This window comes from Opisthocomus hoazin, chromosome 3 (genome assembly GCF_030867145.1).
Source record: "Opisthocomus hoazin isolate bOpiHoa1 chromosome 3, bOpiHoa1.hap1, whole genome shotgun sequence".
Classification (NCBI taxonomy): Eukaryota; Metazoa; Chordata; class Aves; order Opisthocomiformes; family Opisthocomidae; genus Opisthocomus; species Opisthocomus hoazin.
Window position 1 is genome coordinate 54,883,169 of NC_134416.1, and position 21,861 is coordinate 54,905,029.

The 21,861-nt window shown below is 44.5% G+C and overlaps 1 protein-coding gene across 2 annotated transcripts in view; it reads right to left on the bottom strand.

The window, feature by feature from the left end:
• The window catches only part of CABLES1 (Cdk5 and Abl enzyme substrate 1), a 75,882-nt gene that overhangs the window by 44,412 nt on the left and 9,609 nt on the right, over positions 1 to 21,861 (bottom strand). The window lies entirely within an intron of this gene.

The window sequence follows — 21,861 nt, forward strand, 5'->3', positions numbered from 1 at the left end:
ACAAGAGCCACAGGGCAGAAACATCAGGGCTGTTACCTCCTGGTCACAACCGTGTTTCTACTATCGCGGCCTGGGAGCATCAGAAGCGCACAAGACTGCTTGGCACTTGGAAAACATCGAATTCCTTACTTTCACTATGCCTTCATCACAAAAGATGTATCCTATGTGCAGGAAGGCTACCCTAGATATGTAAACAAGGGGAGTGGTCGGAAGTCACCGTAAAACTTGCAGTGGTGGGGAATGAGATCAGGATACCTGTAAGAATACCTCAGGGCCTGCCTAGAGGTGGAAGCGGAGGGTTTCCCCCCCTGCCATCCATCCACCCATCTGAAAGGTGCCAGCTCCGGACTCAAAGAGGAGCTCTTACCCAAAAAGCCAACGTAATCCTTTGCAAATGCTCCCTGGGGAGTTACCAAAACATGCTCTGGACATGCAGCTCCCATAGGTCAAACCAGGCAGAGCATCACCTTGATCCCACCTCTCCTAGGGTTCTTTTTTCTTTGTGCTTCATATTGTTCCCTCCAGCACTGAAATGGCTTTAACAGGAAAAGGAAAACAAGGAGAGTATTCAATGAGATCTAAGATCAGACTTTCTGGGTGCTAGAATGGGGAAAAAAAAAAGATTAGAAGAAGTAAATATATACATATATGTGTATAAAAACATGGTTCTGGTGTATAGTCCACAACAAACCCTGGCTGTTCAGTATTTTAGTTCCTTCAACACATGCTGGCCACAAACGTCTCTTCCAAGCAACTCTGAGTTCCGAGTAAGGTACATTTAGCATTCTCCTCCATAACTCCTTTGGAGTTCGGGTTTGGGTATGACCAGCAAGGCAGCTGCCGGCTCTCTCCTGGGCCAGGGCAGCAGGCAGGCAGCAGAGACGCCAGCCATGCCCTGTTCCCAGTACTCTCAGCCCGTTCGTCACCCTGGAGAAATCCAAAAGCCACTTCTCTCCGAGTTCTCCTCAAGCTGCCAGCTGCACGCCTCTGCCCAAACTCCCAGGCTAAGCTGCTGTCAATGAACACACTCTTCTGCAATCTTACGCAAGACATCAGCTGTGTACGAGCCCCCGTTCACTTCCCGACCCCGGGCTCCACGACCCAGCACGAACCCAGATGAAAGGCCTGCTAATGAGTCACCTCTCGCCCTCCCTCTGAAGTTGTCAATGGGATTCCTATGGCCCAGCTCATTTTCTTCCTATCTTTTGCCAATATCACAGGAAGAGAAACACAGGAAAAACAAACCCCGAGACTATTAAAAATGATTAAGGGAAACCGAGTATCCAGGAGCTACTCAAACCGATATAAAGCAGTATTTAATTGTGTCTTATCATAATTACGCAGCGGACCCGTTCTCTGCAAAGAACATGAAACTCTATTTAGGACTCCCAAGCTGCGCAGTGTATTGGCAAGGCTGCCCATAACGGGAGTTAAAAGCATCTGGTGCACGCTGAAAATGGATTGTTTTGTTAATTCAGCAGCCCAGCCCAAACACGCAGAGAATATACACCAAGAGACTTCCATTTAGCTGTCACCTACACGCAGGGAGGATGCAAACACAGTTTAAGACCACAACCTTCTGCAGTGGGCTGTGAAGGAAAGCCTCCGATGGAGAAATCCTCAGCTAGCAGGACGCCCAACAACCCGCTTCTCTCGGGATACGTATTCCAAGGATAGAGACCTTCAAACCTTAGGCTAGCGATACTTGGGAGAACAATGCCATGCCAAACGCCTCCTCGGTCTCCATCAACCTTTCGTGGGTAAGCAGGAAGATGGGCAGAAAACAAGCGGATGAGGGGAGAGCCATGGTATGAACATTCCTCCATGCCAGACCCATCCCAAACCAGATGTCCCCCCTGCACTGATTATCCCACCTTACATTGCCATCCAGCTCCTTCTTCAAGCCTCACCTTCCCACAGTACCCAAGGCAGAAGCTTCAAAATACACAGCACTCAGGTGACCTGTCTGCATGCAACATCTCGGGAAAAATACCTACACTGCCATCCCAAAGGCAGGACTTTTTTTTTGGGGGGGGTGGGGTGGTAAAAATCATACTCATGTCAAATACAGACTACTAAAAGAAAGAAGAACGAAGGAAATCCATGTGACAATACTGAGGTATCCTGCTGACCTTTCACTGTGTGGCAATGCAACGTAACGCTCTGTTCACAAATTATTATGCAGCTTTACACACATGATCCTCCGAACAGCTCACAATATTCTAGCACAGCTCTGTTCCAGTGTCCCAAAGGGATCATCTGGGTCTGGTTATATCAAATGTAAGATCAGGAGTACCAGCACTGCGAACACACAGGGGACTTACACTAGAATGGCTGGGAAGCAAGCTGTTCACCGACAAAGCATTTGCACAGTGTGAATGCGTATACATGTGCGCAGAAAAACAGAAGGTATGGTAGAACGGGGTTTTGGGTTTTTTTTAGCATCTTGCACAATTCAACTTGATATATTAACTACTGGTCTTGCTAGAAGACATGGTTCTGGGAGGAAATGACTTCAAAATCAGGCATTGATATGAAATCTCTTGTGAAAGAAAAAAACAGGTTTGAGTCTAGGGAGAATGGAAGAGCAATCACCACATGCTGTTGATTCTGTGGGCCCTTTCGTTTTCACCTTCCCCAGCTGGATTCTCAATTCACCGAAGACGGATCTTGTTTGAAACCTACCATCTTCCCTCTGCAGGCAGCTGTCCCTGCACCCAATCCTCCTACTGTCGTCTCTACCCAAGCCATAATGAGGACGTACAGCTGCAGTTCAGTAAGATTCATTTAAAGACAGCAGAGCTCTCACAGATCCTGAAGCGCCCAAGATCTACGTCCTCTATTATCTATAACCAATGATTTACAGATTCACTGTCTTCATTTTACTGACTCTGCAGCAACGTGATAGCTTTCAGAAGGCTTGTGCGCAGTGATTTACTTTGAGTACGTCCAAACATATATTTTTCAGAACAGTCATTACCTCATAACCTAATGCATATTATCGTGGTAAGACATCAGTGGGCACCAGCTTAATTAAAGACACCCAAAACTAGTAAATGAGCAAACAAGAAGATTAATCATCTGTCCTTACGAAAACAAGGATCCTTGCCAAAACAGATACAATAGCACTGTAAAGAACATACAAATTCGCCACCTTTATGCCCTTTTTCTACAGTAAAACCCACACCGAAATAGCCTTTGTCTGATCAACATTAATCTAATAGAGTCTTCATATATCTTTTCTGCCTGACAAACTCGGTGCACTGAAAAACAATGAATATTTAGGTCTGTCCACAAGTAATGTTGCTCCTTAAAAGTCACATCCTAAGGATACCTATTCCTAAGAAAAGAAACAAAGAATCAACAATTAAACCCACGACACTACATGATTAGACCACGCTACAAGACCAGTTTTTAAAGTATCAAATCCCGTACCTTTTTATTTCAGAACAGCCAACATTCTGCAATCAACTACGAAACTCACTCGCAAGTCAAGGTTATACACAGTAGATACCATAACACATGGAAACACGTATTTTCACTTCTAAGTCATCTGAAAAAAAGGCTTAAGCTCTAACCTGCATACATAACTATGCAATTAAAACTGCTGCCTTTTCCTGTTTGTTTTCCTTCATTTAACTTGTGGTATTTCTTAGGTTACCTACAGCCCAACTTCCGTCTTGCCGCCAGATGCCCATGTGCTATCTGGGAAAACACATTCTGTAATCCCACACCCTACCATTAGACTTAGATGTGAACAGGCACTTAGCAAATCTCATTGCTAAAAAAACGTATCCTAGACACCGTCAATTGCCTGGATAAAGTTCTTCCCATGGAAAAAAGCAAGTCCTCTATGTGAGCAGGACATAAAGACCAAACTGAACAAGCAAAAGCTAGCATGAGGCATTTCATGCATGAGATATGAATGCTGGCACAGGTGGTGGCAATCAGAGTGCTTACTGGTGCATACTTTGGATTTAGTTCTGGGCACATTTGCTACAAAATCCCTTGGGATCACGCTTTTCCCACCATCCTGTTACATACCCAGGAGTCAACGCCCTCCTTTCTCTGGCCATGCATCACTAAAGCCCAAGCTAATTCATATGGTTCAGAGAAGTCAAATATTGGATAGCTTAGATATCCAGTACTGGGTATACTTTTGGCTATCTGTGATAGTTGTGATAATGCAAGACAGTCCAGTGCCATAACTTTAAATATTATGACATCCACAGGGAGTAATGCCTTCTTGCCTGTTTGTTCATGCACAGTCAGTTTTAATGCCAAAGATATTTGAGTACAAAAAGACTTATTTACTTAAAATACTGCATTTGCTTATGCTTTACTTAGAAACATATTTGCAATAATGAAGACACATTTCAGAAACAGTAGAACAAGATCCATTATTATGGTAAAGGAAGATCCCTACTGCCCAGCAGAACTGCTTCAACATGGCTGCGAGCCTGCGGACCTGGGGCTCACAAGAGAGAGCTCCATTCTTCCCTGTTCTTCTCGCTAGGGACAGATCCTAGCGCCAACCAGCACAATTGCTCTGGGAAAAGCAAACTACCTCCTCTTTCCCTGCGTCCCTGCCACAGCATCTTCCTGTTATCGGGCACTGGGTTGATAGGTGGTAGCAGAGGATTAGATCATTTTCTCCTCTCTCTGTTGAGGTCCTTTGCTCAGCAGGCCATACTGTAATTGACACTTTCCCAGCCTGAGGTTGCTCTCTCCTAGTACAGATCTCCATTAAAAATTTAAATGTTTTCAGGAATCAGTTTACTCCATTCAGAACACTTAGTTCGTACAATCTGCAGGATGAAAGACCAGATACGACCTGAACACGATGGTACAGCTTATCACAGGTACACATACAGAAATCATCACAGTTTAGAGGGCGACATTTAAAAGATCAGATCTCCGCGAGGAACCCTCACTTCTCCCTACTCCCAGTAAGCAAGTATTATGGGGATCCTCGTAATCCTGGTAACATTTGGTTGTGTAGCTGCATCGTTTGCTCACTATGAAGGTACGGTGGTACAGTACTGTCCATTATTTAGAAAAAGCTTGCCAAGAAGCCTCCCTGCCTGTTCTCACAACAGAGAGTACCCAGCAGTCACCCTAATGAACTTTTCATTGACTTGGCAAAAACAGCCTACATCTGCAGGCTGGGGGGCTGCCTTTCCCAGGGTCAGCCCTTACCCAAAAGCACACACTGCCATCGGCAGAGGCCGGCAGCTCAGCAAGCATCTCCCCTCCTCTCTGCTGCAAATGCCTCTTCCAAAGGCACCATCCCCACTCACTCGGGGAACTCGCGCGGCTCTGCCACCCCAGAAACAGCTGGATGTGAAGACCTGAAAGGGTCTCAAATTTATGGCCTTTCATATTCTTATATTCCCAACATACCACCAAAGAGCTGGGTTATCAGATGTACAGAAATAATGCTCATTCTGGTAATCTGAGCAGTCTCCTATTTCATAAATTACTTAATTATTACTGGACTGAATTTTCCTGGGTGCCAACTAGTTGGCTGGCCAGCAAATACCCAGTACTGAGATAGCAGTTTTCAATCAGTTTGGGGAAGGGGAAAAAACCTCCCAAGAAATTTGGACAATGCCCTTAACAACACACTTTAACTTCTGGTCAGCCCTGAAGTGGTCAGGCAGTTGGACTAGATGATTGTTGCAGCTCCCTTCCTACTGAACTATTTTATTCTATTCTAAATGCAGATTCGTCAACGCACCAAAAGCAAGGAAAGCTGCCAGAGTACTCTGCTAGACTGGGTCTACTCATATTTTATATCATCAGAGCAACAAAAAGCATCTCATAGTGACAAATCTGGCCAACAAAGCACAATTTAGAGGGTTGCTTTAAGACCAGCATTATTAGAAGGCAGCACAAGACCCAGATTTCACGTTTACATACTTGGCGAGCTTCCCCGCCTTGGTTCACCCATGTCAGCACTGTGTCCACTATCTGCACATACAGACATGCCATGCCAGAAGAACCAGAGACAGCAGCTCAGGCAGATGCAAGAGCAGGCAACCCTCTTGAAGCACACTGATTGCTGTACCAAATAACTCCACCGATGATTCCTGACATGTCCAGTGTCTCCCCAGCACGCCAAAAAGATACATTGCAATCGTATTATGCAATGAAGAAGGGAAGAAGTTGGCTGACCTGCCCCTAATGCCTCTGTGACCCACTTCAAACGTCTGTTGAGTCCTTGACCTGATCTAATCTACAGTGCATATAAGAAAACAAATAGACAAAGCAATCACTAATAATATAGTTGCAATCCATCTTCTGGTAGAGATGATTAACTGAGAACAGGTTCACACCCTAACCTTATGGGAAGTCTGGAGCATCTGAGTTATCCAGCTCTTCCCATCACAAAAAAATTGTTAACACAAACATTTAGCTGTCTATGCTGAGTTTAGGTACCCTGTACATTACTTCAGATGGGGGCCTATACACACAGGAGGTGGGGGCAAAAAGTCTAAAAGTAAAGTCCCAGGAGGGGTAGTTTTTTAGCAAATGGCGCTCCTCCGCTTCTGAGGCTCCGCAGAGGCAGGGATGGCTTCCACAATCCCGCATTTGGTGATGGACCTCCCCCTTGTCAAAATGGATTACGATAAGCTTTACTAACAAAGCATTTAAAAGGGTGTAAGATACCACTCACCATTTCCAAACCTTCCCAGCAGTCAAAGCTGGCTGCCTGAGGTGCCCATCTCCAAATGCCCGGGAAGCAGAGGAGCAAATCACAGCACCAGACCCGGCATGTGAACCCAAGCCGACGCAGTGGTCGGTCCTCTCAAAGCCGAGGTGCCATACCCTGACTCAGTCTGAGTGATTTCCAGTGTCTGACAGGAGCAGTATTGTGGTTACAACTGTAGCTATGCTAAGTACAACCTTAGGCAGAATAACAGACCTTGGAACGGCAAATGCCATGACCGTAGATGCAAAAAATTATCTAGCTCTTCTCTGGCCAAGACCCTTTTGGTTTTGGTATTTTCTCTCGTTGGCATTCCATCTGTTTATATATATATACACTTTCTAGACAGTTTTAGGAAGTAAAAACACTAAGGCAGTGAGGAAATGGATATATTTGATATTTAAAGCTTTGCCTATCTGCCTGGAATAAATCAATCACATTACCATTTCCCTAGGGTGAGCAGGCATAAGGATAAAACCTACGTGGATATAAGTTAACAAAAATTTCCTGTTTTCCTGGTCTCCCCCTTCCTTTCTCTTCTCAAATTCGCTGCACTTCCACCAGCACCTTTTACAGACAAGGGGCCCAAGACTTTTTTCAGAGTTGCGCTACTGCCTAGTCCGCCACCAGAGGATTTTTCTTGATAACATAAAACAAAGCACTCTGTCATCTGACTCAGTGGCAGTTTTAAAGCTCTGCAATGAATTGCAATGAACTTGCAGCTCGTTAGCAATGAATTAAGTTGATGACAGGTTACAAAGAACCAAGGACAATTTTTACAGAGCATCTCCAGGCAGTTTTTCCAGGCCATCAGCTCTCTTTTGCTAACCAACGAACACATCTTGCACTTTTTAGAAAGTCAACCACCTGCTTCCCCATAAAAAACCCCAAAGTATTGCCTAATGAAACACAAAGAGTCCTTCTCATGCTAAGGGAACACATTTCAGGATTCTGCTCACATGCTTTACTCGGGGATGCTTTGATGTAATAGCATGGGAGAGAAATTTTGAAGGATTTACAGATTAATCAGCCAGAGCAAAGATGTGGGTTAGGACTGCTAGGAGCGCGCTCCTCTGGGATACTATCTGCAGCTCAACTTACCGCAGATGAAATGAAACACGCTTTGGGAATGCAAATGAATTAGGATGTCACAAAAAGTAATTCAATTCGGACCAGCAGGGTTTTACATCTGGTTAGTTACCTACAAGATCTTTATTTAACTGTAAACCTGGCACAATACCTAGTATGATCACCGATTTGGACTTCAATTTACTGCCACTTTGAAAATTAGGTTTGATAACTTATTCTAAGAGGTTTTCAGGTCACGTCTATATTATATGTATGTATATCTCTATGCACTTGCACACTTATGCACACTCTGTAACAGATTTGCAGAACAGTGTGATCATTCATGCACATAAAAACAAGGGTAAGATTCTCATTCATATTAGTGTGGAAGAGATAAGTGGAACAAGTCAGCTAATTAGTCATTCTCCACTTGAACCTTCCATAACCACAAAGAGGGCTTGTTTTTTTTTCCTTCAGGCATTGTCTTATATCAAACAATTTGTAGATAAGAAAAATAAGTTCTTTTCCTGAAGGCACATAAGCAAGTATTTTGATATAAAAGATGAAACAGCATTAGAAATTCACTGTGACGCTTCTTTCTGTCCCTAGCCACTAGAGTATGTCCATCAGGATGCATTGCTAATATATAACTATATTATCCAGACTGACAAATTTTGCGCAGTTTGCTGTTTCGGTACTACAGAACGCAAGCCATTAATAGCTGACTGCCTCGTTCAAATGAAACAAGACAATTATCAGCTGTAACTTACACAATTAATACTACTGCTGCCAGCATTTTCAGCAGAGATTTGGTTCTTTTATAGCTCATTTGAAGTCTTTAGGGCATGTGTTATTAGTACATCTGTTCTGCTGTAAACATAATTATCATGCAAAATTCCATTTATCATGCTGATCAGGAAGCACTTTCGATCAGCCTTTCAGCTTGGGAACACTGATAAACAGGCAAGGGAATTTGACAGCCCTAGCTAGCCGGGACCATGCTCATTGCCAGGAGCATTTCTGTTGCGTTCCAGCTGAGCCCACGGCAATTTTGTGAATAGGCACGAGGCTTGTGCTAACCTCCAAGCTTGGGGTATGTCATATTTGAACTTAGGGTACACTGTATCTGACACTGCTTGTTTGTCTCATCAGTTGATTTTATGTGTTCCCGTAATTCTCTGCTTCTCGCTCCTCTCCAAGACTGAGCAAATGCCTTGTAGGCGTCCAGGCTAACGGAGCTGCCACAGAGGGAGCAGGTGGCAACTGGATTCACTGTGACCATGACACTTTGTCAGTACCATAAATCGTGCCCTTGTCATAGACAAGAGGCAACACCTACTTCAATGCAGTGTCACTTTTAACATACAAAACCAGGCTCAGGCCAGGAGTAAACAGGCACCAGTCAAACAGATGCCAACCCACACTATACTAAATTTTGTGCAAGACGGATACGAGGTTTTAAAAAGTGAGCACTGTGAAGACTTATCAAACTCTAGTACCTTACATGCAGAATAGCCCACAGCTGGAGGCTTGATGTGCAGAGAAACTGTCCCTGTGGACAACTTAACCTTCAGAGACCTACAGAACACCCTGACACCAAAGTAAGATTAAATTAAGTAAAGGTTAGCCATGCCTGCATAGACCTCCTGCAAACTATGGCTTCATAATTCGTTTAAACCAGCCTCATTTATGCTAATAAACTTGTGCTGTGACCAAAAGGCACCGTGTTGCTTCAGCCATCTACCCACCGCCTGCATCATGCCAGCAGAAGGGCTCCTGCAGCCGGCCACGTAAGGGAATCGATCCCGCTAACAAGGACACAAGCAGAAAATGCAATTAGTGACCAGCTCTTACTGGGTTTTGTGAGGGAGGAGAAGACCTGCTGTCCTCAACGGGATCAGCCAAAAAAAACCCTCAGGTCACAGCAATAGACTTGCTGTTCCCACAGCCCTGGCAGCCGCTCCCGTAGCTGCCGTCTGTCCCCAGGCCCTTCTCCACCGCAGCTACAGGTACTACCTTCAGCCCAGACAGTCAGCGGGCACCTAGAACAGCCAGAATCCCTCCAGCTTGACAGATACAGATGCCAAGTAGGCCTGTGGCCAGTATTGCTCAGATTCAGCCCTTAGGTACCCGATAGCACAACTCCAGCACAGCTGATGCTTTCCTGCTTGACGCAAAGGAAAGAAAGTAACACACAGGGGCAGCAAAATGAGAACCTAATAATTTTTCTTTATCAGCTCAAACATCCTGGATTTTTTCTAGCGTTGAAGAACTGCCTGGCAGGACACAGGGGACTCGCAGGATGCCCCGTGGTTGATGGAATCACGCTGCTGCAGCGAAGGGCAGAGGAGGAAGAGGAGTAGACCAATTCCCGATGGTATTGGAAAGCGAATGTTGTTTCACAGAGAAATTACTTTACTGCTGATAAATGTGTGATAAAGTGTATGAAATATTTTTTTTAAATGTGAGAGAAATTCATAAATCTAAACCAAGACAACTGCTATTACAGGCTGACACTGGTACATGCAGAACAACTGCATGTCCACAGAAACTACTAAATTAACTGTGTTAATACATTGACCCATCATGGATTGTATTTTAGGCAACTCATTTGCAGATCATTCCGATGTTTTATTTAATTTTGTTGAGACAGGGTGGCTGTGAGAAATGAGCTAGCGCAGTGGTTCAATCAAATATTCTCTTTAAATTCAAGAACCATGCATATCCAGACTGCTTAATTTCTCCCATACATCTGCATTTGCACATCTTTCTTCTCTGAAGAGCTTTCAAAACCTCAAGTTTTAATCAGAGGACTATTTTTGATCCTAATTTTCCAAGCTGCAGTAAAGCTGCTTCATGACCTAATCTGAAGGGAAATGTACCACCCTTACACGGTGGTTTCAAGCCAGTTGTACAATACCTAGTCATAATGTTTCTTATTTTTAATCACTGATACTCCAGGTGCCTTGTGTCCAGTTAGAGCTATCCATCTGCAAACACTGCTTTAACTGAGGTCAGCAAATGACTTGTCGAAGCACACACTGGGCAGTGTGAATAAAATACAACTGCAGAACAGCATCTGAGCATCAATTCCCTCGGACATACCCCAGTGCACCAACACTGCAAGCAAAGGCAGACCTGCTTTCCCTTATACCCGGCTCACACTTTCGCTAGCAGAAACAAGCATGCCAAAGGGACACGTTTGGTTTCCTAATGGTAAAAAAAATGGACAACACAGCTCTAAGGGCAAAATCTTCAGGCTGAAAATGCCACACAACTCCAGCAATCAGTAACATGGACTACAACACTGCAGGGCAGGGGCTCCTGCTAGTCCTTGGGTGCTGGCTTTCGACTCAATTACAAAAAAAAAAAAAGATTGTGGCTAAAATGAAAACAGAATTCTCAGCAAAATCAAAAAATCTCAGATTTTGTGGGGACCAGACCATTTTGGTTTGCCTGAAGCCAATGTTTCACTTTGAATTTATTTCTTATTATTATATACGCACCCACACACATATATTTTCATCTGAGTACGAGTCTTTTACATTATATATACAGAAAAAAATATTTCCCACTCTTTGAGTATGTCATCTTTCCAAAAAAATGTGCTTCCTGAATAAAGCTCAGTATCCTCTGGTTTGGCTTAACAGCATTAAAGGTTGTGCTTCCAGGCAGACAGAAAATCTGGCTCACCCACAGCTTCCCCCCTCTTCTCCACATTTAACAGTTCACTGTTGTGACCATAAGAAAGACGGTAACCACCGCTAAAACTTTAATCCCCCCTCCAAAGGCGTAATCTTTATACAGCAAATATAATAAGCTTTCTTAGTGACATACTGCAACAATGTTTAACAGAATTGCATAAGCAAAGTTATATTTAAATCCACTGAAAATGCAACCCAGTTCTCCCAGAGTCTGCTCTGGCGATAATTAATGACAGATTTCATTAATATTCACTTATTCATTTTTTTTTGCTTGTAGACTTGTGCCGCACTAACACAAGCACAGTGGAGAAGAAAACTCTTCTATTAAAAAAGGCATTACAGACAACATATGAAGCGCAGCCATGCTGTTCTCTATCCTCTATTACTTCTGAATTTTCCTCTCTAGAAGCTCTTCCAGCAGCTACTTTCAGGCTGTACCCACAGGAGGAGCAGGAGGTGTTCTGCCACTGCTGTCAGGCAAGCCAGCAGAGGATGGAAAAGGAAAAAAAAAACAAATTTCACAGTATTTTGCAAAGTGCTGCAGACGCTGAGAGGTGACGAGGTTTCTCTCCTCCTGCCCACCTGGCCACAGGGTGATGCTGTACCAAGGCACCACCAAAACAACATCTTTATCCTGTATTACTGTGCATTTCCTGAGCTGTCCGAACACTCTCATAAGGAGTCACTCTGAATTTAGTTCTTCCAGTTACTCACCGCAAGCATCTGAAAACAGAGTGAGGGGACCAACCTGACAGTGGTTTGAATAACCTGTTTGGCTTCAATTGCAAGCAAACAGTGTGCGCATCGCTTCACACATCCCAAAACCACCAGTCTCCATGCTAAAGGATGGCAATTTCTGAGCAACTCAAAGCACGAACTCTCTGAAACAGGGAACGCCAAATTATTCTTAAATGAGAACAGACAAGAAACACTTCTTTACATCAATGAAACTGCCGTTTCCTCAAGGCCACAGAAAGGCTGACCCCCCAAGAGACTGTCTCTTCAGGGCAGGCCTCAGCAACGCTGCTTCCAGCTCTGCACTTCACGCGAACGTCAGAAAAACTGCGTGAAGTCATATCCCCCAGCCAGCCTGCCAGCCCACAGCTCACTGCAACATAAGCCCTGAGCCCAAATCTCCGAGGCAGCCCGAGATCTTCCCAGCCACGGGGGACGGACGAGGAAGTGAAGAGGAACACGGGAGGAAGAAGGAAATGGCTGCTGCCCCTTCCCAACCTTCTAAATCTTCCAAAAGCCTTGCTCTCCCCTTTACACACAGAGTAAAGATAGGAGCTACTTTCTTTTCCTCTTCCCTGGAAAAACACGGACAAAAAAGCCCTGCTCTCCTTTACTGTCGCAAGCATCCCGCCCGGTCCTGCCAGGTTTGCTGGGGGGCTGGAGCCCTGCAGCAGCCGCTTTCACTGGGCTGCAGGGGCCGGTGCAGAGATGACCTTCGCTCCCAGCGTTTCCTATTTTCAATTCCCATTTGAAGCCCAGTGAACTACTCCACAGCATAGCTAAATGCCCTTTAAGCTCATTTCATGTTTTGACTGCACTGACAGACCACACATATATTAAAAAAAACACAAACTGCAAGGAAACTCAGTAATACCAACCTCCTGAGCTACTACAGCCAATAACCCTGTACAGTTCCACAGGACTGGGGAGCTGGCCACGGCATTGCCTAATTTCATGAATATTCCAGAGCAGAGACGACCTTATTTCAATTCACAGACTACAACAACTGGAGAAAAACTCTTAAAAATAAGGGTCACAAATACAAAGGGCAGCTCTGTGTCCCATCCCATCATTACACGCTGTCACAGTTTTCAGTGCCACTTCTGGGTTTTCAAGGCACTTTTACTATTGCCAGTAATTCTGTTACTGTCAAAAAACGTTAAGTCACCCAAACTCAGGTATTTTAATCAGACTCTTCATAGCTGGCTTCACACCCCAAAGACAGGATTGCGGGCAGCAGCCAGCCCCACAGCCACCATAACGTAACCCAAGTGAGCGGATGCCACTGGGACTAGTTTCAGCGAGAGCCGGCGATGAGCTACTCACAGGCATCGCCCCCGATGTGACCGTAAAACACCATTACACAACCCACACTCATGCAAAACAGGTAATTTTGAAACAGGTCTGAGCTGGATTTGAACATCTAGGTCCAGCAGGAGGTGATAACCTGTCTCGTGATGGGTTAACAACCTGTCAGGGATTTAGCACACCCCAGAGCAGCTGGTTAGTTTCACTGAGACAGGCAACGGTGCCACCAGGTCACATCCACAAGCAAAAATCATTTTTTAAATGGGAGGTAAATGCCTTGCAGAATAAAAAAAAGTAGTAATAAAAAACCAAAATCTGAAGTCCCTCCCAACTGAGTTCAGTATCACAAGTTTCTGCCCAAAGAGGGTCCCCACATTCAGACCCCTCCCACAAACACAGCTGGAGGGGCGAGGATGCGAGAACGTATTTCAGAAGGACGCATGGTTCCCCTTGCATTTCTCTACACCTCCTCCTGTAAACTCAGGAACCGCGCTGCTGTTCATCAGGGCGTACTGGCTCGTTTTCCAGCTTCACCTCTGCCTTACCCTGGCTCCCATTACGAGAGATGCCAGCATGGAGGCAACCCACCACAGAGTCCTGCTCCCGAGGGACGCTTCGGTACCGATGTGCCCCAGCTGCCCCAGCCCAGCTGTGCTGCGCCCGCATCTGCCTCAGAAGCTGCATCTTCCCATCACCAGCGGTCCCAAGGCAGACACTAAGAGCAACGTCACGATGGGGACAGTTGTCACCACTTCCACAGTGGTATTCAGCATTTTTCAGAGAGCCTTATCTCCATGAAAAATATATATGCAGGGACTCTACACGTGCATAGGGTGCCTCCAGTAGTCATTGCTGATTCTCCAAAAGCAGAAGGCATGAGAGACCTGTGACTCTGTATTATCCGTTTAAGCAACAAATACAAAGCTAAAACATATCAAAAATTTATGAATTTATGTGAATCCTTAAACAGTCTTATTTTTGCCTTCCAGTATGTAGGTCTTTAAGGCTACATCTTTTTAAAGCTTTTTTTGATCTTGAAAGTTAGGAACTTTGTCAAAAAGACAGAATTTAACAAGATTAGGCTGAGCATCTCCACCTCATCCCAGTAGTCCAGGAACTTTAAAAGGCCTCTATCATATATCGCAAGACTTTGAAGTTGGCGATACTGGAATAGGTTCCTCTGCAACAAAGGTGGAGAGGAGACATGGGATCCTTTATTGGCTCATATGATTTAGAACTGTTGCTATTGCTTCCGACCATCATGAAAAAAAACATACTAAAAATCTTGAAAACATCTACTAAAAATCTTCAAAACTGCTAAGCTGCAGCTCACTATCTGTTGTTTGCTCCTCCATTTCCCCAAGCCTGGAGTGTGATGTGCGTGCATATGCTACCTTTCAAACATAATTACCGAGTTCTGCCGAAGGCACTTGCATATGCAGGAAGAAAAGAAAAAAAGTTTGAGTCCTTGCAAACAGATGCAGTGGATCTGGCTCTCCTACTCCATTTAATCTAAAAAGCTACGTATTTCTGGAAGCTGAAAAACCTAAAAATGGGGTTATAAGAGATCAGTCAGACCTGCATGTTAGCCTAAATCAGTAGCTAATTCAGTTTAAGGTGATACTTTGGGTTGTGAAATAAGATGTTGGACTCGTGAGCACATTTGCTTTGGCCAGCCTCTGCTTTCCCTTTTTCCTGCAGTAATCCCTTTAATTGGCCCGAATCACCTAGAGGCATCTCCAGGCAGAAAAGTCTTCGCTCTATAAGCAACATCAGACAGACAACAGAAAACTTCAAACAGAAAACTAGCTGGAAAAAATTCTGACCGCAGCTCATCACATCTCCTTTAAAGACTAAGCATATAAAGGAGAAAAAGTGTGAAATGCCTTGAAAAAATCTCAGTGCCCAGTATTCTCCTAGGTTGCTGTAAGTTATATTCAGCTTTTAGTATTACAAGAACTAAATACATGCATTCATTTACAGAAACGTCTCAAAGGTGACCACTGAAAGCTCATTCTCACCAAGATTTTAAAATATACCAGACTAATAACCGGAAAAAAGTCACTAATACCAATAATTCGACCTGATCCTGCAAAGCCTCATGCACTTCCATGTTCTAAACAAAGGGACTAACTGCAGGACTATTGATGCACTTCTACGGACACATTGGCTGAGGGGGCTCGTGCTCAAATGAAACTATGAAATTGCTCATTTTGGCTATGTTAAGCAATGACTTTATAAGTTGAAGGCAGCAAGTTACCTGGGAGAGTAAAACTGAATGTATCTGCAAGTGTCTGCAGGATCCGGCTCCACTTTTATATAGCCCTTCTTCAATGACAAAAGCTAATTCAGAAATACTTCTTTCAAACTAATCACCTCTTTCAAAAGATGTGACTAAACATACTGGAAGAGAAGATTTACTTTAGAACAGCCTTGGGGGGTGTGAAAACATACAAAAAAATCCGTGTTTTAAAAAATAATTATGACATATTTAGATGGCATAGACATTAAACACAGACATAACAACTCCCATACAGATTTTAAATTATTTTCATGTGAAACATCTAACCTTATAGCATCACACACCTTAGATCATCTGACTTGTGTGCCTGTCTGCATATTCAGCATCACAACCCCAAGCTGAATAAACACAGACAGAGAAGAAAGAGATTCTTGTTTCCTGGTAAAGCTTCTTGCATTAAAGAACCAAAAGCAGGGCAAAAGGCCCATTCAAAAATGTGTCACGGAACTTCACTGCAGACCTACGAGCTTTGTTGTGAGGGGAAAGAAAAAAGGATTTTGAACAACAATATTGCACAACGGGATTATGTATACACAACAGTTTCCCATTTACAATATCCTACCCCGGAGCTGAACGCAAGCTCAAGCTTTACCTGTGCCGGTACCAGTTACATCATCTAATGACAGATGTTAAGTAAACAGAGTACAGACCACCAAGCTGCTACCAAAAATACTTACTCTTCCAAGAAGGATATCAGTCAGGCAATCAAAGAAACAATATTCCTCCCCAAGACAACACATGTTATTATCTGTAAATACACATCCCTTTCGTTTGGCTTTAAGTAGGAGCTCAGGAAGCATACACTTCTGTAGCATATTTTTGGTAACTTAAAGCTTTCAAATTATGTATCAAGTAGTATCTGGGTAAGTAGTACAGAAAACAGCATCCTGATGACAGTACTACAACACATGAAGACCAACTCTTTAGCATCCTTTTGAACTTGCTTGCATACAGAAATTTCTCTGCGTTTATATTAGCCAGAAGGATACAGGGAAAGAGGCCCTAGGACTGAGTACTTCCCCTTCCCAATTCCTTCCCTTGTTTTTTATATCTGAACTAATTTTGCACCTAACCACAACAAGCATACCATACTTTGAAGGCTTTTAAGGAAAGAAAAAAATAAAAAATTTGAAAAGCAAATTTGGGAATAAAACCACTGTAGTTCTAGACCGGAAAAAAACTATGTTTTAGCAACTGGAAAAACTTATCCCTGCACGTCATAAAGAATAAATGCAGCTATCAATACAGAATAAACACCCCTGCTTGTACTAATAAGGACAAACAGAATGTGGACATGACTCAAGGAACCTGTGTGCCGGCGGCGAAGCCTCCCAGAGTGAGGTGGTGTATGGAGGCAGTGGGGACGGGAACGGACCAGGGCTTTGCAGCCACTGCTCGGACTGTCCCACAGGTGCTGGGTGGCCCTCCTGGCAATGGAAATCGGGATGCTCCATCCCGACAGACGGAAACCATCCGTACAAGTTCAACAAGTAAAATGGGATACGCAAGCGCTAACAGAGCAGCGTTCAGTTACCTGTGACAGAACTACAAGGAGAACCGGGAAGATTTCCTCTCTTGGGCAGCATCTGCTCACCGCTATTTGGACAACAGGAGACTTACACGCCTTTATTTTTCCTTTAGAAACAGCAGCACCTTACAAAGAATCTGTCCAGCAAAGGAACCAAAACAGGGATTCTGCTGCTGTCTCTCTTGCTGCCCAAGCACCCGCAGCATCTTCCCTCCTTGCTGCAGGCCAAGAAGTTTGAGCTAAGGGCTGCTGTACAAAGGCCATGGCACCCACAGCAGCAGAGAAAAATCTCAAATTATACAAAATTGTATTGTTTTGCTTCCATCATCCTTTGCCTTCTCAGACCTGAACAACAATGAGCGTGTCTAACGCAGAGGGGAGGAATGGCTTTGTGCTTGGATGGGCAGGGGCAGATAGATGCACAGGTGGACTTGCCAAACACTGCCTGCATCGCGCTGGGAAAGGGGAGAAGCACAAACGTGCACGTGAGGAGATGCCAACGGCAGGGCTGGAGGAGAAGCACAACCCTCGCCCTCTCCGCCAAACCCCAGCATGGTTCCTCCTTGCAAACCTCATGTGGGACCCAACACCAAAGCTCATTTGGTCACTACTCCCACAGAAGTCAGACACACAATTTGCCTTATTGCTGTCACTGAAAGTGAAATTAGCTACACTTTGTATAAAACTGGGTGGTGGATATTTTTCTTTAATTAAGCAAGTGAACCCTCCTCCCCAGACCTCATGAACAGAAACCACTACTTCCTCAGCCGCTGCACGTTCATTTCTAAAAACAGCACAGGGCAAGGGTGAAACCATGCTGGGTATGACATTAGACCTCTGCGTTGATCAAGTTCACAAACTGCCATCAACATGTGATGCAGAATTTTGAAATTTTGGTTTTCCTGTTTCACCTTTTCCAATAAACAGATGGGAAAGATGTCTGTTAACGTGAATAACTGTAATAAAATTTAAAGAATCCATTTTCACAGAATTTACCACATTATGAAATGAAGATTTAGAAAGCCCACAACTGACCAATAAAAAGAAAACAAATGCCCAGTGCTCTGATTCAACAAACAAACAAACAAACAAAGTTTCCCTACAAAATCGTTTCAAAACCCCTCAGTGGAAAGACGGAAGTCAGTAATTCCCAGTGGAAATGACTAGGGGAAAAGCATCTGAATTCACAGGGTCAACCAAAAGTGTATTAACCCAAGTGGAAGGAAGGGCGTGAGAAATTAAAGTCAGCTCAATATGAATCTCTTTGTCCTTGAACAGGGAACTCAGACTCTACAGGCTTATCTCCACCGTGCCTGACTGGCTCAGGAGCACACCTTTGAAGCGAGTGTCCTGACCATGCCCGCTTACCACGTGCTCTTCTCTGCAGCGTGGAGCAGCCCTGAGGCACAAAGGCTTCCCCTCGGATGGTGGGAAGCCAGGGGACATGCTGCAGCAGCACAGCACCCATCCTCCAACCACTGCCAGATGCCTAGTCCACAGGTCCAGGCTGGAGCTGGTCTGAAGGTCTGCAGCGTGGACATCTGGTCCTCAGCTCCAAGTGCCTGGCTCTACCCCCTGCTCCTGCTGGGCCATGCCGCTTGTTCACAGACACAGCCCTTCTGGATGGAGAAGGCCCAACTCTCCTGCAAAGGCTCCAGGTTTAAATAATTTACAGTGCCAGTGGTTCTTGTTTAGCTTTGTTTCAGCGCACTGGATGTTTAAGCAGCTTGCACAAAGCAAGACAGTGTACAGCCTGCTGGGACTGACCATCACCCCACAGCATGGCATGGGCACATAGTGTTAGGAGCTGACCAAGCATCTGAGATGTCTTCTTATTCCAATTTTGCTCTATTTCTGAGCTTGTGGAAACAACAGCTTGAAGAGCAATCAGAATTACAACCACGTTGCGTTAGAATAGCATAACCTACACCTCAATTTTCTGCTTGCGGCCCACGTCCCTCCATGGGCTAAGATGCAAAAGACCAGTAGTGCTGTGGCCTCCAAAGTCACAAGTCAAGTTTTATAAAGAGCATTTTTGTACATTTCTATTAATGTGTCAGCACAAAGCAAGCTCTCTGACCCACTGATTAAACCAGAGGTGTGCTGTTAACTTCAACAAAAGCAGAACCACACTTGCAGTCCCCAGCAACGCCAACTGCTCCCCCCAGCTACGCCAGGGAGGACAAGCATACAAATGGGAGCAGCTCTGGACAGTGCGGTAAGCAGAATTTGTGAAAACCTGTAAAGGAAAAGCACATGCTGTCTTTTCAAAGCGAGGTTTTCAAAGAAGCTCAGACATTTCCTCACAAGTCATGGTTCAGAGGCTACTGCAAAAATCCCAGCTTGAATTGCTTGACTGCTCTGCTCTCTCTAGCCGGAATAACACAGGACAGGCATCCAATTCAGAACAAACGCCGGAGAAGTGAAGTCAAGTCTTTATTACCACAAGCCCACACCTTGGGAAAGTGGATGTGAGGGTCAAGAGCCTCTCAAAAGCCGCGCTGCTTCTAACATATGTAAATGACAGACACAAAAAAAACCACCAAACAAGACCGTGTTGAAATATTCCTGGGGATGGCACAAAACAGAGAACTGCAAGACAACTGCCAGACAACTGCCAGTTACACAAAAGACCGTGCCACCCTCAACTGTTGATATCAACATTCATTTACCCAGTAAGATACTGGAGATGTGCAATCGCTCGACAGGTCAGAAACATTACCTCCGCACCTAAAAAAGACAGGCCTAATCCTGTTCTCATTCGTACCCGAGCAACCCTGCAATTAATCCAGAGCCCATTCATTTTCAGATGCCCCGACCTCTGCAAGCACACAGCGGCGTACAACGGCGTTTTCACGCCAGCCTCTTCGCTCCCACCCCACCCTGCCCAAAGTGAATTCCAGCTACAATCCACACCCTTGTGCCGTGCTCTGCTGCACAACACAGTTTGTGGGCTCGGGGCTTAGCTCCTAAGGACACGGAGGAGCAACGGCATTTTGTGCAGCGCTGAGCACAGTGTCAGTACCACACCACAAAAAAAGCTCCTGCTGCGAGGCTACACCCCTCCAGGAGAAGAAAGCCTGCGAGCTCACAGACTCACCGAGAGAAGACACATGCTTCCATTCACACCATGCGCTCAGCCTTCACACGGGTGTGAGCACCAGGACAGCAACAGAAAATACTGCCTATTTCAAGGTGCTGTGAAATTGATACAACTCATGTTTTTCACTTCCAGATCTATTTGCTCAAACTCTGCTCCATGTTACACCCTAGCACTATCTTTGACTTGAATAGCCTTACATCAATAAGGAAACTAACGAATAAATAAGAAACCAATATTTGTAATAATCTCTTTAAAACAAACAGAAGCACAAAACCTTGGACAATGAAGGCTGTTCCTCAAAACAAATGTGTGCAGACATTTTTTTATCTGCAAGGCTGCTCGTGAGTTCTGCACTACCTGGAGTGGCTTCTAAAACAGAAAAGCATTTTATCTCGAGGTGAGTCATGCACACAGAAAAATACAGATTCTACAAACAAATCTCAAAGGTCATGATGGAGATACTTGACAGTGGCACTTTGTGTTCTGCTTTAAATAATTCTGCCTTTTTAAGCAACCACCTCCTCACTGCCACTTCTTCTGGATTAGGTTATGCTAGAAGGCGGCATTCTACAAAACAGTAAACACCACCAATTAATAATCAAACTCAGTTTTGCTCTAACTAAGAAAACAGCCTCATAAAACTCAGGAGGTTCCTAAGATACACAACAGTTGAAGACGGGAGGTTATGTGACCTCCATTGTAGAAACTGTAATTACACCTTTGTGTTTTGAAGACCATGCTTCCAAGACTATTAATAGCCTTCCACACCTCTTTACATAACCCGATGCAGCACCTGCGCGACTCACCTCCCCAAGCCATTCAACCGTACTTTCCACTGTAGCATCTGAAAGCTTTTTTTCTCTCTCTTCCTACTACCCAAAAAACACCTCCGCATTTTACAGCCAGAAATGATATCATTCACTTCAGTAAATTTGGAGAACTACAAAGTTTGCTTGTAACTACCAAGCCTGCTCAACTCTGCCCACGTCCCAGGTATCAAGACGGAGTCTTCGTTTTCATGTAGCACTCTCTCACCTATCCAGGATTTCAGGGCCTGCTGTGCAAGTCCACCACGCCTCACGGACACGTGGGCAATCCTTCTGTCACCCTGCATTTGCCTGGGTGTAGCTGACTGCAGCCTCGACTGAAAAAGGAGGAAATCAAATCTCTTTTTCTGTTGGATCTGTAGGTGCAAACGCAGAGGCAACAGGAAAATAGAAGTTTTGTCTGTAGAGGGGTATGACAAATAAAACAGATGGAATAAAGTTGGTGAGTAAAAAAAAAAAGACCAAGATGTTTTAAAAGACACGTTTCATGTCTGACATCTAGCTTCAGCTTTATGTTACATCCCTCAGACAGGCTGAGCGCAGTGGGGTGGGAAGTGCAGGCTCCTAGCACACG